This window comes from Marmota marmota, unplaced genomic scaffold, assembly GCF_001458135.2.
Source record: "Marmota marmota marmota unplaced genomic scaffold, marMar, whole genome shotgun sequence".
Taxonomy (NCBI): Eukaryota; Metazoa; Chordata; class Mammalia; order Rodentia; family Sciuridae; genus Marmota; species Marmota marmota.
The window spans coordinates 25,517,641-25,531,448 of record NW_025999900.1 but is presented as its reverse complement, the minus strand read 5'-3'; the positions used below and the strand labels follow the sequence as shown (position 1 = coordinate 25,531,448).

At 41.5% G+C, this 13,808-nt stretch overlaps 1 long non-coding RNA gene across 1 annotated transcript; it reads right to left on the bottom strand.

Annotated features, from left to right (window-relative positions):
* Nucleotides 1-2,894: 2,894 nt before the first annotated feature.
* Nucleotides 2,895-5,283, bottom strand: LOC125615165. The gene is made up of 2 exons (XR_007345713.1): nt 5,177-5,283; nt 2,895-3,172 (listed from the first exon to the last, which is right to left on the bottom strand). It is a non-coding gene; the product is annotated as an uncharacterized LOC125615165 (long non-coding RNA).
* Nucleotides 5,284-13,808: the final 8,525 nt, after the last annotated feature.

Here is a 13,808-nt window from a genome sequence, read left to right as displayed (position 1 = left end):
ATAGGAATAGCAATTTTTCCTCCCCTGCTAAAATTCTGACTTTCTAAAATAACTGGAAGCAAATAGGCCAAAATGCTAACAGATTGATTTTGAGTGATAAAAAAAAAAAGGAGGTATTTTTTTAATCATTATTTTTTTGTGTAATGCTGGGTTTTAAAGTGCCGCAGTCTGGCTGGGCACAAAATAACCAAGCCACCACACAGCCTTGTAGGTTCTAACAGCAACCTTTATTCCCGAACTCTCACCGGCACTCTACACACACTTCCCGGGAACACACTGCCTCCACCAGGCTCCACGCGCCAGTTCTCCCAGAACCCCGCAAAAACTCAATGGGAACTCCAAAGTAGCGGGCGCAGGATCCACCCTAATCCCGGAGCCACCCTAATCCCAGAGCAGGGTCACCTTTCAACCATTCCCTCTGGCAAAAATGCCAGGCGTCATTCTGACTAAACTGTGGCTCTCTACATTAAACCCAGGGCCTTGTGCATGTCAGGCAAGTGCTCTACCACTGAGCTACACCCTGACTCTATTTTCAAAAAAATTTTTAAAAAGAAATAGTAAAATTACTTAAGAGGCCTATACACAATGAAAGCATGTACACAAGAAGACATAATATACAACTTAATAACTTCCCATTAGATAGTTGTTCCTCCGAGGACTCTTTTCATCACTACACACTCCCAGGGAGAGAACACCACCTTATTTCAGCTTCAGGGGTTGATAACCTTGTACTTGATATTTCTGAATATTCTAATTACAGATGAGGAAACTGAGGTATAAAGGAATTGGTAAATTGTCCAGTTCAACCACCAACAGGTATTGGGGAGTTGGGCTTTAAACTCAGACAGAGGCCCAGTTTCTCTCTTGCCTCCGTTTGCTGGCTGGAGAAAGAAAGGCCAAAGTTTGCTTGCCCCTGCTGTCAGCTTATCAGAGCTCTTTCCCATAAACTCAGTTCCTACCAAGAAACTCTTTCATCAGCTGCTGAGAGATCTCTTTCCCCATGATAACATTCCTTTGGGAGTAATCCCAGTGGCCCAGATAGTGTCTAGTCACATATTATGTCTTTCAATGACTACATGTTTTTCACTAGGCTGAAAACAATTTAGTAAATGTGATGACTTCTTGGCTATGAATTATAGCTAATAAAACACTAATTCTCCTTTATCACTATTTACTCTCACAATCTAATGTGTTGAAGAGTTAAAATCCCTTTTCTAAAATTATCATGCATCTCATAGGATTTGCTTCTGACAAATACCACGTCATTTTCCCCATTTTACATGGAAAGTGTTAACATCCAAAAGTTATTTGTTCAAGGCGAAGAAAAGGAAAACTGAGAAAAAGAAGAATAGTCCCCAAGTTTATTATGCAATAAACAAAAAATCATGTTCATGCTTTGGAAAAAAATTATCTCTGGGACCAGGACCAGCCCTTTCTATATGGCATGCTGGGAGCTGCATGGTAGAGACATTATGAACACATACTTCGATTTTGGATTTTAATCCCAGCAATATAATTTTCTAGCTTGGTTACTTCTCAAGCCCCAGTTTCCTCCTCTGTAAATTTGGGAAAGCAAAGGTATTAACTTAGCAGGTTAATGTGAGCACCAAGGAAAATGTAAAGCCTTTTGCAAGTTTCTAGTACATAATAAGTTCTCAATAAATGATAACTACAGTACATGTCAAAATAACAAGATGTTTAATACCTCCCTGAACCCTGGTTTTTTTTCCTACAGTCATGACTGGTTTATATAATTCTTGATCATTTGAAGTGTTGGGCCACCTCCACATAAGCATTAACCTACTTGGATGATGAGATACACATACTTGAATGGATAGAAGGAATACCACCTTTATCTCTGTTTTGGTTTGGAGTTGGCCAAACAGAATACTCTCACAAGATTTACAGAACAGAGCTCCACAAAGCACATTAACTCCATGGAGGTTTTCTGGGAGGCAAAGCATGCATTCAAAAGAATATTCTGAACCGAGTAATAGAACTCATGAAAAACTAAACAACTCAACAGAAACCAAAACAAAGCTGAAGGTGTCCACAGTTATTCCTTCTCGAGTACAGCTTATGAATGGGTTTCAAAATGCCTCAACATTCACCCTTGAAGGTGATGGCCTCCAATCCAGAAAGCCAGTTTACCCCCAGATACAGTGAATATTACCATTATCTACTACTACCTTGTGGTATGAAGGGTTGGGAAGCAACCTTGGCTAAATTCAGCACTATTTTCCCAAGGGTTAAGAATTAGGACCTATGGTTGAGAAAACTATTTTGCCAACGATTTGATTAAAATTTCAGGATTATAAGCCATTTTGGTTATGGAACGTTAGCTTCCCAAACTTGATAATCTATAAGAAAACATTTGCTATTTTTAAAGACTGTGGCAGTTACCAGGGAATAGACCCACAACTTTATGCAGCTTCTTCCCCCAAAGTATACTTTGATATGCAGCCATGATCCCAACTTCTCTGCCAACCCAAAGCTACACTAAGCTATGATGCTCCCCACAAAGCTGGCAGAAATGGCCAGAAGCCACAGCATTCTGAAAACACACCTAAATGAAAAGCTCTTTCCCATCAGATCCGTCACATTTGACTGGGAAAACAAAACAGTTTGTCGCTTCTAATAAGTACAGAGAGCCTGATAAGGTAATGACTTTTTTCTCCCCAGGCACTAATCTCAAATATAATAATGCCTAAACGCAATTTTTATCTTTAGACATTCTGTTACTGATTCAAAGCTGAATTCTTGGACTTGCGCTCTTAGTTCGCATCCCTCAGTCTCTGACTCAGAAATAAAGATGAAGGGGATATGCCGAGTGAACCGCACTCCTGCCTGAAATGCTTTATGACAGATGACGATATACGATGAGAATACAAAACCCTGATGATAATAGCTTTATTTATTGATTGCAAATAAAATTCACGAAGTGTGAAGCTGCAAACTGCACTGGGGGGAATTGAGCAAGGGGGCCACGAGGAGAAGCTGTGTAACACAGAGACAGAGCTGAAAGCTGCCTGATGGAGGCCAGGCTGGACTGGGGGATGGAGACTGGGTGGACACTGGACAGTGCTGCTGACCTGCTGATGTCCTTGGGCAGGAAACACAGTCCCCTTCCTGCCTCCACCTGCTTGGTGGCACTTCAGGCTTTGTGCAAGGACTGGAAGATGAAGCAAAAAGACACAGGAATTAGAAAAGCTGGTGTTCCAGAACCATCTCTGCCAGTAACAAGTTATGCAATCTTGGGCAAGAGTTGGAATCCCAACTGGCTCCATTGTCTTTCTCTGTAAAATAAAAGGTCTTATTCATTCAACAAACACTATGACATACAGCACTGAGCCTGATAATGCCAAGATGGTAAAGTGAGGTGCCAGATTTCCCAGGAAGAGCAGGCCTGTAAACAACCACAGTACTTGTATGAAATCCGTGGCCAGCACAGTGATCGGTCTTGGAATCCTCAACATTCTTCATGAGTCTCAATTCTATGACCCAAACTCCAAAGCCATGTTTTCCAAGCACTTAAAGATGCTTCCAAGAAAAAAAAAAAACTGGGCTCAAAAGTAGCAAAATATGAGGGAGTTATATCTCCTAGGCAGAGCCTTGAAGACATGGAGGAATGGATTGTAGACCTGAGCAGTCGTCTGCATATTGCTGGATGATTGACGTACCAGAGAGAGTCTGCAATCCCAGAAGTGCCTTGCTGTGCTTTCTCTCACTGCCACCACTGATGAGATAGCTCAAAAGCCCTCAAAAAGGTTTTTACCCCATGTACATGGGAATCAACTTTCCATTTTTCACAAAATGAAACCAGAAGACAAACATCTCTTTGCTTTATTTATCTTCCGACAGTCCCCACAAAGCTCACAGGAAGTCCTTAACGTCAAAACTTCTTTTTTTTTTTCTTTTGCAGTTCTGGGGATGTAACCCAGGGCCTCATGCATGCTAAACAAGCTCACTACCACTGAATTATATCCCCAGCCCATGAGTGAACTTCCTAAGAGGTGATTTCCAGAGTCAAAGCAGGTAGTGATGGAAAAAGAGAATAACATGGCTCAACTGAAGTGACAATAAAGTCCTGATGATTGATGTCCTCCTGAAGACCTGTTGAGATTTCACCTGAAAAACATAAGATCTGTATTCATTTTAATTGCTGCCTAGCAATTACCACAAACTTAGCACTTTAAAACAACACAAATTTATCAGCTCACAGTTTTCATATATGAGGACACTGAATATGGCTTGGCTGAGTTATATACCTAGGGTCCAGGTAAAAGTCAAAGTGTTGGCCAGGGCTGAGATCTTTTTTGAGACTGTGAGTTTGGACTCTTCCAAGCTCACTGATGATTGGCAGAATCCAGTTCCATGCAGTTGCAGGACTCAGAATATCAGCTCCTGCAGGCCATCTGTAGAATTCTACCATGTAGTGCTCCTCACACATGGAAGTTTGCTTACGGCCAGCAGAAGTGTCTCTCTTCTTTTTGACTTCTAGATTCTCTTTTAAAGGATTCACTTGATAGGTGGACCTGGAAGAGCTCCCTTTTGGTTACTATCAACTCATTAATGACCTTAATTGCACTTGCAAAATTCCAGACCTTTGCAGTAACAATCATGGGAGTAATAGCTCATCACCTTTGCCACATGTCATGGGTTAGAAACAAAACACCCACAATTAAGGGGAAGGGATTGCATATTCTGCCTACTATAGAATCTGTCTTTGCTTTAGTTGGGTTGGTTTCATTAAATAGGCTTTTCTTCCCTTACTGGAGGGAAATCTTCCAAAAATAAATCTACCCAAATTTTGTCATTATTGCTTCTGAAGTTGGGAATCGAGGATCGTGGGAAGGTTTTTACCTCCCTACCCTGGCAATTCTTTCTCTCTCTCTCTCTCTCTCTCTCTCTCTCTCTCTCTCTCTCTCGTAAATACGTAAGCAGGTACAATATAGAGAATTTACAGTCAACTAAAAATCCTCACAGGTGATATGAAATGTGCCCAGGGAATGCTACCTCCTATAAGAGGATTTTTCTGTTGAAACCATTTCAAGCAGAAGCAGAGTTTGTGCAGAAGAAGACCCCAGTGGAGGTTCAGCCCCCAAATATTGCAGTATGTGTAGCATCAACCATCCAGCAACACCACCTCTTGTTTCAAAGAAAGCCAGCTGCTTACCTCTGCCCCTCTGGGGCGGCTTTACCATATGCCTGCCACCGGAGCCAGCAAGCTTCCTGACCTTACCCCACACTCCAGCAAGGAAGGACTTAACTTCTCCACATTACCTTTGTGCAAAACAAAACAAACAAAAAAAAAAAACATGTTTGAGGTTAATGTAAAAAGCAATTTTTTTATTAAAAAATGTTTGTCTCTGCATACATTCCTGGACCTTTTCCATATACCTTCCCCTCCACCACCCCCTATCCTGCTATTTCCAACTCTTTTTCTGCATCCCTCCTACTTTGCTGGATGGTGTTCAGCCATCACTTGGACACATCCTCCAAGACTTTTGCCATCCCCCTCTGGGCCTGCCTCCAACGCCCTCCTTAATCCATGATATAGTGATTTTCTAACAGGAGAAGCCTTTTGCACTGAGAAATAAATGGTGCCAAGTCATCCAGCAAAATTGAGAGAGAACGCTCTTTATAGGGAAAGAAGCAAATAGCATTACCACCACACGACAGCAGAGAAATCAACTGAATTCCTATAACAAAACTTAAGCCCAAGACTGAATTTGACTTTGGGTGAGGGGGTGTGGATCTAGACCTAACGCTTCCAACTAAAACATGTTATTGATTACATTATAAAGACTACATTGTTGACAGCAGTCCCATGGGCCTGAGTGATATAGCTGGCAGAGCATCAACATCTCCAGATAAAATCCGAAGAAAAAAATGTAGTTGTCTCTGGGCATGGCCTAGTTATTAAGAATGTGGGTAAGAGGGGCCTGGGTTTGCATCCCCAATGCTCTTGCTCACTGACCACAGGATCTTTTTATTTTTTTAATTTTTTTTTAGTTGTTGATATGCCTTTATTATTTATTTATTTATATGTGGTGCTGAGGATTAAAGCCTGTGCACGTGCTAGGCAAGCACTTTGCCACTGTGCCACAACCCCAGTCCCTGACCACAAGATCTTTATCAAGCCACTTTTCTGCTTTCTTCTGTTTCTTCTTTGTAAAAAAGAGATAGCAAGTATTGCACCCTGTCATCATTGCTATCATGAGGATCCCATGGCATATAATCTGGGATATAGATAGTATAATACGTGGCATGTAAAAGATGTTCAATATGCATTGTTGTCACTGTTGGTAAAGCTCCCTAGACCAGGGAACCAACGACTCCAGCTTAATGCTACTCAATTTGACCTTCTTGTCTCACATGTTGTAAGCAGATTGGGTATTTTCATTTGTTTTAGCTTTTCCAAATTAAGCATTTCTGGAAGTCAATCATTCAAAGAGTCACCTGGGGAGAAATGGGGAGATGTTGCTTCTAGAGTATGTCATTTCAGTCTGAATAGGTAAGTTCTAGAGGAATATTCCACAGCATGGTGACTACTGTCAATAATAATGCATTAGACACTTGAAAATGGCTAAGAGATCTTAAGTGTTCTCATCACAAAAAAGCGAGGGTGACTATGTGGGGTGATGGAGGAGTTAGCTTGATTGTAGTAATCACTTCACAACCTGCATATATATTCAAACTCTGTAAATATACACAATTTGTCAAGTATGCCTCACTAAAACTGGAAAAAAATGTCACTTGAGGCAGGGGCTATGGAAATGTTGCCATAGAAATCTGACATCTGCTTCCAGCTTCTCATGAATGGTTTCTTTAGCTATGGAGTTCTGCAGAAGCATATTGGCAACTTGACCCAGAGGAAAGAGTGGGCTTTTCTTCTGCATATATACAACTGCTGTGTAACAAAGGCCCGAAGAAATAATCGGGAACATCATAGGAGCAGCCTTCCTAGAACTACAGCAAGCCAGACTAACTGCACAAGCTCATCTGCAAGTCCTGAAGACACTGGAAAAGGAGAGCATAAGGACACAGTGGGGGGCCATGTGTAACTAAAAGGCAATTAAATAATCTTAAAATATTTGGATCATTAAAAAAAATTGTCGATTTGGAAAGACTTCAAGCATACAGTCAGCAAGTGAGATGCTGTCTTTTCTATAAAAATCCTCTAAGCCTACACCAAGTTCAAGTCCTTTAAAAAAAGTTTCCTGCATTAAATCACACTCTCTTCCATAAACACACATATTAATGCTTTTCACAAAGAAACTGGTAGTAGGTCATGAACTCAGTTTTCCAGCTAAAGCCAAAGGTCACCAGATTTTAAGCAAATTACAGAGAACAAAGACAAAGCCCAAGTTAATTCCTATCCATGGCTTGACTCCTGTAAGAGAAACTTCTAGAGTAGTTCTCAAAATTTAGTGTGCCTAAAAAATCATTTGAGATGCTTAGATTTGGAACTGACATATTTAGTTTTCATTAATTTAGCAAAGATTTATTGAATGGCAGTGGAGATACCAACAAAATCTCTATCTTCACCTTATTGTCCAGTGGATGATATGAATAATAAATAGACCATTACAGTAGTGCAACATGGCTAAACTATCATAAGAGACAGCTCTTACTTATTCTTCAATGGTCATCCCAGAAATTAGGGACTAAGGTCAAAGGAACATGAGATCCAGCATGTACCAGCTACACCTCAAGGTTTAGCCATTTACATATTCTTGTCCATTTAATCCTCGGGGAGGTAACGTTATCCCCATTTCCCAGTGGGGGAAACCAACAGTTTATGCTGGTGGGTTTCTGCACTGGTTCCTGTACTCTCTGCTTTTGAAACCCATGATCATACCCAGTACCTCAGTGATAGACTCTGCTCAAGACTTATGCCTATGAAGTGGCATTAGAGTATGGGTCAGCTGGATTTTTCAATTGGTCAGTGCATCATTGTAGGGTATAGAGAGAGAAACAACTGAATGAAAAGGTCACAGAAATGCATGTAGGGAAAGCCTTTGGAGAGAGAGAGTTTGTGAAGTACAAGGCAACTGCCATACCACTTCCCTGCAGGGGTCTAGATGGATGCCCCTTGGGTTGTGGGAAAGCTTGGCCACTAGAGGGCAGAGTGTGCATTGAACAATCACCAGGACAAATCCCAATACTCCTTTGTGACAGAGGCCAAATGCTTCATGCCTCATTAACTTTTCCAGGACTGATAAATATTTGCTTCACTCTTGCGCACATGCAGAACAGGTAAGAGATTTTTACACTAAAATATGGCATCTGAATACTGCATCTCAGAACATAATGGGAGAGAGGGATCTTTCCTTTGATTGGCTCTATTTCCAATATTCTTAGAATTTCAAAGCTGCATGCAGTTCAATTAAGCTTCTTTGGTATACTACAAACTTTTCCAACAGCATGAAGTACACAGCACAGTTTAAAAAAAAAGAAAGAAAACGAAAGAATGAAAAAAGAAAAAAGTTGGTACCTAATGTCAATATAATGACAGCCATACAGTTTTCACAGTAATAGTGATTGCAATAACAAGGGTTTGGGGATCAGCTTCAGGTTCAAATTCTGGCTTTCTTACTTACCAACGGTGATTTTGTTCAAGTCACTTATCCTCCATGAATCCCTATTTCCTTGTCTATAAAACAGAACCTACTCAATAGGTCTGTGGTAAGGATGAAATGAGTTACTGAATATAAACACTTAGCATAGTCAGCAGTCATTACTGGTAGCTTCTACATTGTTGGTAACTGTTACTGCTAATAGCAATAGAGCTTTAGCTGCACATGAATGCCACCAAGAAATTAAAGCCTTTTTAAAGGTCACCTTGCCTTCCTGTTGTCACAAATCCCCTGCACTGTCCCCGTTGTCTCCTTTTTCTTCTCTGTTATAAATGAAGAGGTTTCCTTCTTCAGACAAAAGGCCAAACCTTCAGTCTGCAGCCTGGAGTGATATCTCCCCACCTTCTCTGGGAACTTGATGCCTTTAGTCATCATCATTCATCATGCCTGGCTTATGCATCTTCATGTTCTCCCGCTTCCCTGACCTCTTTCATCCCATATTTAAACATGTTCAAATCTCTTCTACCTTAAAAGCAAAAACAAGTAGACAAAACAAACCTCCCCCATGTCCCATATATTCCTTGAGCTACAGCCTCCATCTCTCCCTGCTTTGCAATGAGACTTCTCGGTGGAACTTCCAACCACCCACAGTCTTCCTTTCCTCCGTCTAGTAACTACTGGCTCCTTCTCATCACATTCCACACCCCAGCTCCCACTAGGGCAGCTGACATGGTGGCACTACATTCAGTTAGTGCTCTTCAGTTTTTACTTGACCTCTTAGCAGCTTTGACACAAGTGTCCCTGAGGCTCCATTAACACCAAACTCTTCCTCAGTGTTTGCGGCTAACTTTGCCTTCTCTACCCAGCCAGTAGATGCTGGAATGTTCCAGGCTCTGTCTCAAGCTTCCCTTTTCTTATTCCATTCCCTTCTTAGGTTCACTTTTCTATATCCAGGGATCCAGTGACCATCTCTGTATCCTTAATGCTCCACATCTCCCCCTGAATGTCTCATAGACATCTCAAGCTCAACCTGTCCCTGGCTAAATTGCTTCTTGCCTCTCAGCACCTCCCTCCTATTTTGAACCTACTCAACAGTCTCTCATTGTGAAATTAGTATCACCACGTGGCCTAGCATTTAAGTAAGAAATTGTTCAAGTACTCCTAATATTTTCTTTTCCTTTATCCCTTGCATCCAATCAACCATTATTACTACCCATTCTGCAAGATAGTTTTCAAACACCCCTTTTCTCCACCACCTCCAGCTATCTATGTTACCATCATATTTTGCCTGTCTCTCTTCATTCCAGCCAGAGAAATATTTTAAAATGTCGATTTTGCCCATGTCATTTCTCACATTTGAAATCTTGTGCCAATTACAGTTTTTTGGATAAAATTCAGAACCTCAGACAATTCTGAACAACTTCTTCATCTGGCCCTTTCCCATCCCCATATGTCTCATGCCATTCTTTCCTTTTCTCTTCCTTTAAGCTTTCAAAAATCCTCTTTCCTCCCACTGCAAAACCCATGTTTGAAAATGGATTAGGGATTGAGGGTACAGTGGTAGCATGCACAAGGCCCTGGGTTCAACCCACAACCACCACCTCCCAAAAGAAGGTAAATGAACTCATTAAAGCACCTTTGGTGTGCCCAACATCATGGGAATTTCAAAGCTGTATCAACCACAGTCCTTGTACTCAAGTTTCATGTGATAAACTACCAAAAAGTGAATGGAGATACAATGCTCAGGGAAGGTTGCTCAGACATGATGTGTGCGTGCCCCCGTATGGAAAGGGGCTGGACTCTCCCCACATTGCACAAGATGATGAGAGGTCAATGGAAGGATGAATGAAAGCAAACGTAATAGCTATATCAGGTCATTCAGAGGGAAATGGTATTGAGACAGAGATGCATTCAATGTCCACTCCTGCAGACACTCAGAAAACATAGGCACTCAAATTATGACAACCAACCAGGCATGGTGTGGTAGTGCACACCTACAATCCCAAGTGACTTGGGAGGCTGAAACAGGAGGATCATAAGTTCAAGGTTAGCCTCAGCAATTTAGTGAGACTGTGTCTCAAAAAAGGGCTGGGGGTAACACTCAATGTTAAAGAACTTCTGGGCTCAATCCCCAGTACCACAAAAAACAAACAAACCACACAAAAAAAATTTTGATAACCAGAGGCCATTGTAGATCTTTGAGAAAGCCAGGAAGCCCAATGCCAAAGGAAAAAGCAGTTCATGAGAACATGAAGACACACTATAATGGTCTATTATTTTAAGAAGGTTAGGAACAAAGGAAAAAATTACAACAGGAAGAAGCTTGAGAATATAGCATTCATCACCACAGGTAGGACCAGGCGAGCAAATTCCCAAATGAGGTTAGGTCAAAGCAGTAGCTGATTGCCTCACACGGTAGGCAGGAAGCCAGGAAAAGGGGTTGTTTCTATCCTACGCTCAGCTCTAAGTGCTTTCTGGGTCCCTGGAAGCAGCCTTAGGGACCAGCAGGAGGTAGGGACACCGGGTCCTGCTGTCAGCACCAGCTATAAGAGTGCAGAACAACGGGAGCTGGTTGTAAAACTTAAGCAGATCAGACACTATAAAATACTTTGTAATGCGCCATTGAGGCGACCAAATAAGAGGCTTGAATAAATTTATATTCCAATTGCTAAACATTACAGTCAATTTAAAAACCCACAAAAGTTTTGCTGAACAACTGTATAAATTAGAATGGATCTGTCGCATTGTACAGTACCTAATAGACTGAGACATAAAACAATCGCAGCTAACTCCCTCTCACCTGTTAAATCATCTTGAAATAGATCTGCTAGCTCGACTCTCCATTTTTTTCCCTCTCAAAAAACACTGTAAGGTAATTCTCAGGTTAATGTAAATTTTATTTATTTATTATTTATTCACATTTTCCCCCCTAAAGTTAGAAACTACTAAAAGCTGTCAGGACCAGGAATTTATCGTACCTGAGTCTGCCTTCCTTTCTTGGAAGCTCTCTGCCTGATTTGGGGGGGGGGGGTATTTCTCTTTCATTAAACTATGATGAAAATTACCAGCTGGTGGCTACTTTGTAGAAGTTGAGATTGATATGTGTACATGTATGTGGCCACACGTTGATATGCACACATGGTATGCACACACATGAACATGTGTGTACATTTATACACATCCATGTTCATGCATGGGTTCATGTGTACACCACACAGAGGTAATACAATGTAGAGAATAAGAAACTAGGCCAATAGCCAAAGAACATTCTGGATATGTTTCTGTCATAGATGTGCCATGGGAGTGTGGGCGGGCTCCTTCCTCACTGTTCCTCCAAATCATTCCACTGACTACCAATTGCAAAACACACACTAAAGCAATGGAGACATGAAGAAGAATCCTCTTTCCCTCAGGTATGGATTCACATGTAAAACCCAAGAGTTACACAGCAGAGCAAAAACAACACTCAACAACCCTGTAAGATAGATACAACAATTATTCCCATTATTCAACATGAAAACTGAGATCCAAAGAGGTTAAAGCAATTTGTTCATTGCTACTCAGAAAATAAGTGGCAGTTCTAGGATTTGAACTCAGCTTTCTCTGAGCATACCTCAGAGAAGACAGCTGAAGTACAGAAACTCAGAGAGGATGTGGGGCCAACTCCCTCGTTCCCTAACCAAGTAGAAGAAGCTGGTCCTGAGGAGGGCAGAGGCTGGTGGTAGGCTCTTGTCTGTTTCTCCCACTCAATAAAAAGAATCATTTTCACTTCCATAGTCTAGAAGTTCTATTTTCAGAATTCTGTTTTCAATTAATTAAGATGATTGTATAGATGTTCTGTAAGATGAAATCTTAAAGAACTCTCAAGAATAGTAACGAGGTTCAGCTGAACCTTATGAAGTGTGGACTCTCTTCTGTCCTTACTGAAAAGTGAAAATTTCCTTTAGGGCTCCTTATTTCAATGTCTGCCTCCCCTTCCCCCCCAAAGAGAAGCATCAGTTCATCTTCTTAGAGCCTTGCCACAGAGCTGCTTATGAAGTAACTGTCCTTGCACCACCAAACTACCCCTGGACCAATAAGAAGAAGTGGATGGGGAGGGTCCTCTCACATGTGAGACACAGCTGCCTGGGCAGTGGGAACTGGTCCAGCTGTGGGTTTCCTTCAGAAGTGGAGACAGGTGTGGGAGGGTGGGCTAAAGTGGACAATGTGACTTTTCTGAGAGGTGAATAACTTGCTCAGGAGTCTCTACATTCATTACTATATGGCTGAGGAAAATAGGGCCCAGGAAGGCAAAGGTCTTGTCCAAGGTTACCCAACTTAGCTATGGCTGAACTAGGACTAAAAGTTACCTCTCTTGTCTCCAGTATAATGCTCTATGTTCCAGAAATGAATCCATTGCCCAACAGGGTAAGAAAAAGAAAGGTCTAAGGACGCAACTCAGAAGAGCACAATACCATGAAGATAAAAGGTAAAGATGCTAAGTGCAGCCATGATAGATAAAGAAAAAAGCTGGACAACCCCCTGCAGACCAGGCCCTAGGTTAAAACCCTGGAAGGGGGCTGAGAAGAATGGGACAGAGCCCGTGGCAGGAATGGGGGTAACTGCCAAACCCCAAATAACTATAGATATGAGTTCCCCAATTTACAAATTGAATGTTTCACTGATGTCATTTTTAAAAACACTACCACAGTTAAGTCTTCAAGGGCCCATTATTAGAAAGTGATAGTTGGAATCTAATCTCCTTCGTGCCACTTGGGGGCAACACCTTCATGTTTGATTTATTGGGAACTTTCTACCTCTGTTTGCCTTCTATAAACTGAGAGAAATTGCAGTCTGAAGGCTATCTTCTCTTTTTTTAAAGGGCTTCAGCAAACTCCCAAACTGCCTGGTTACTAAGAGCTCTGGACATTTTAACCTATGTATTTATTTAAAGTCAAATGCTTCCCAGTTATGTCAGGACAGGGCAAGTTGAATGTCAGCTACACAGACTGGCTTGTAGGTACCAGGGGAGCTTCCCACAAGAGAGAAGGCATTAATTAGCACAGGCATTCACAAGCTTCTGAGACTGTCTCCACAGACAAAAGGCAGTAGAGGCCAGAACTTGACTATCAACAACAGGAAGGCCTAATATTTGCTGCCTGACTTTTCTTGAAGGTGGGTAGAATACATTCAATATCAGGGAACACTTAGAAATGGGAAGCAGCAGCAGGAAGCCATCACAGAGAT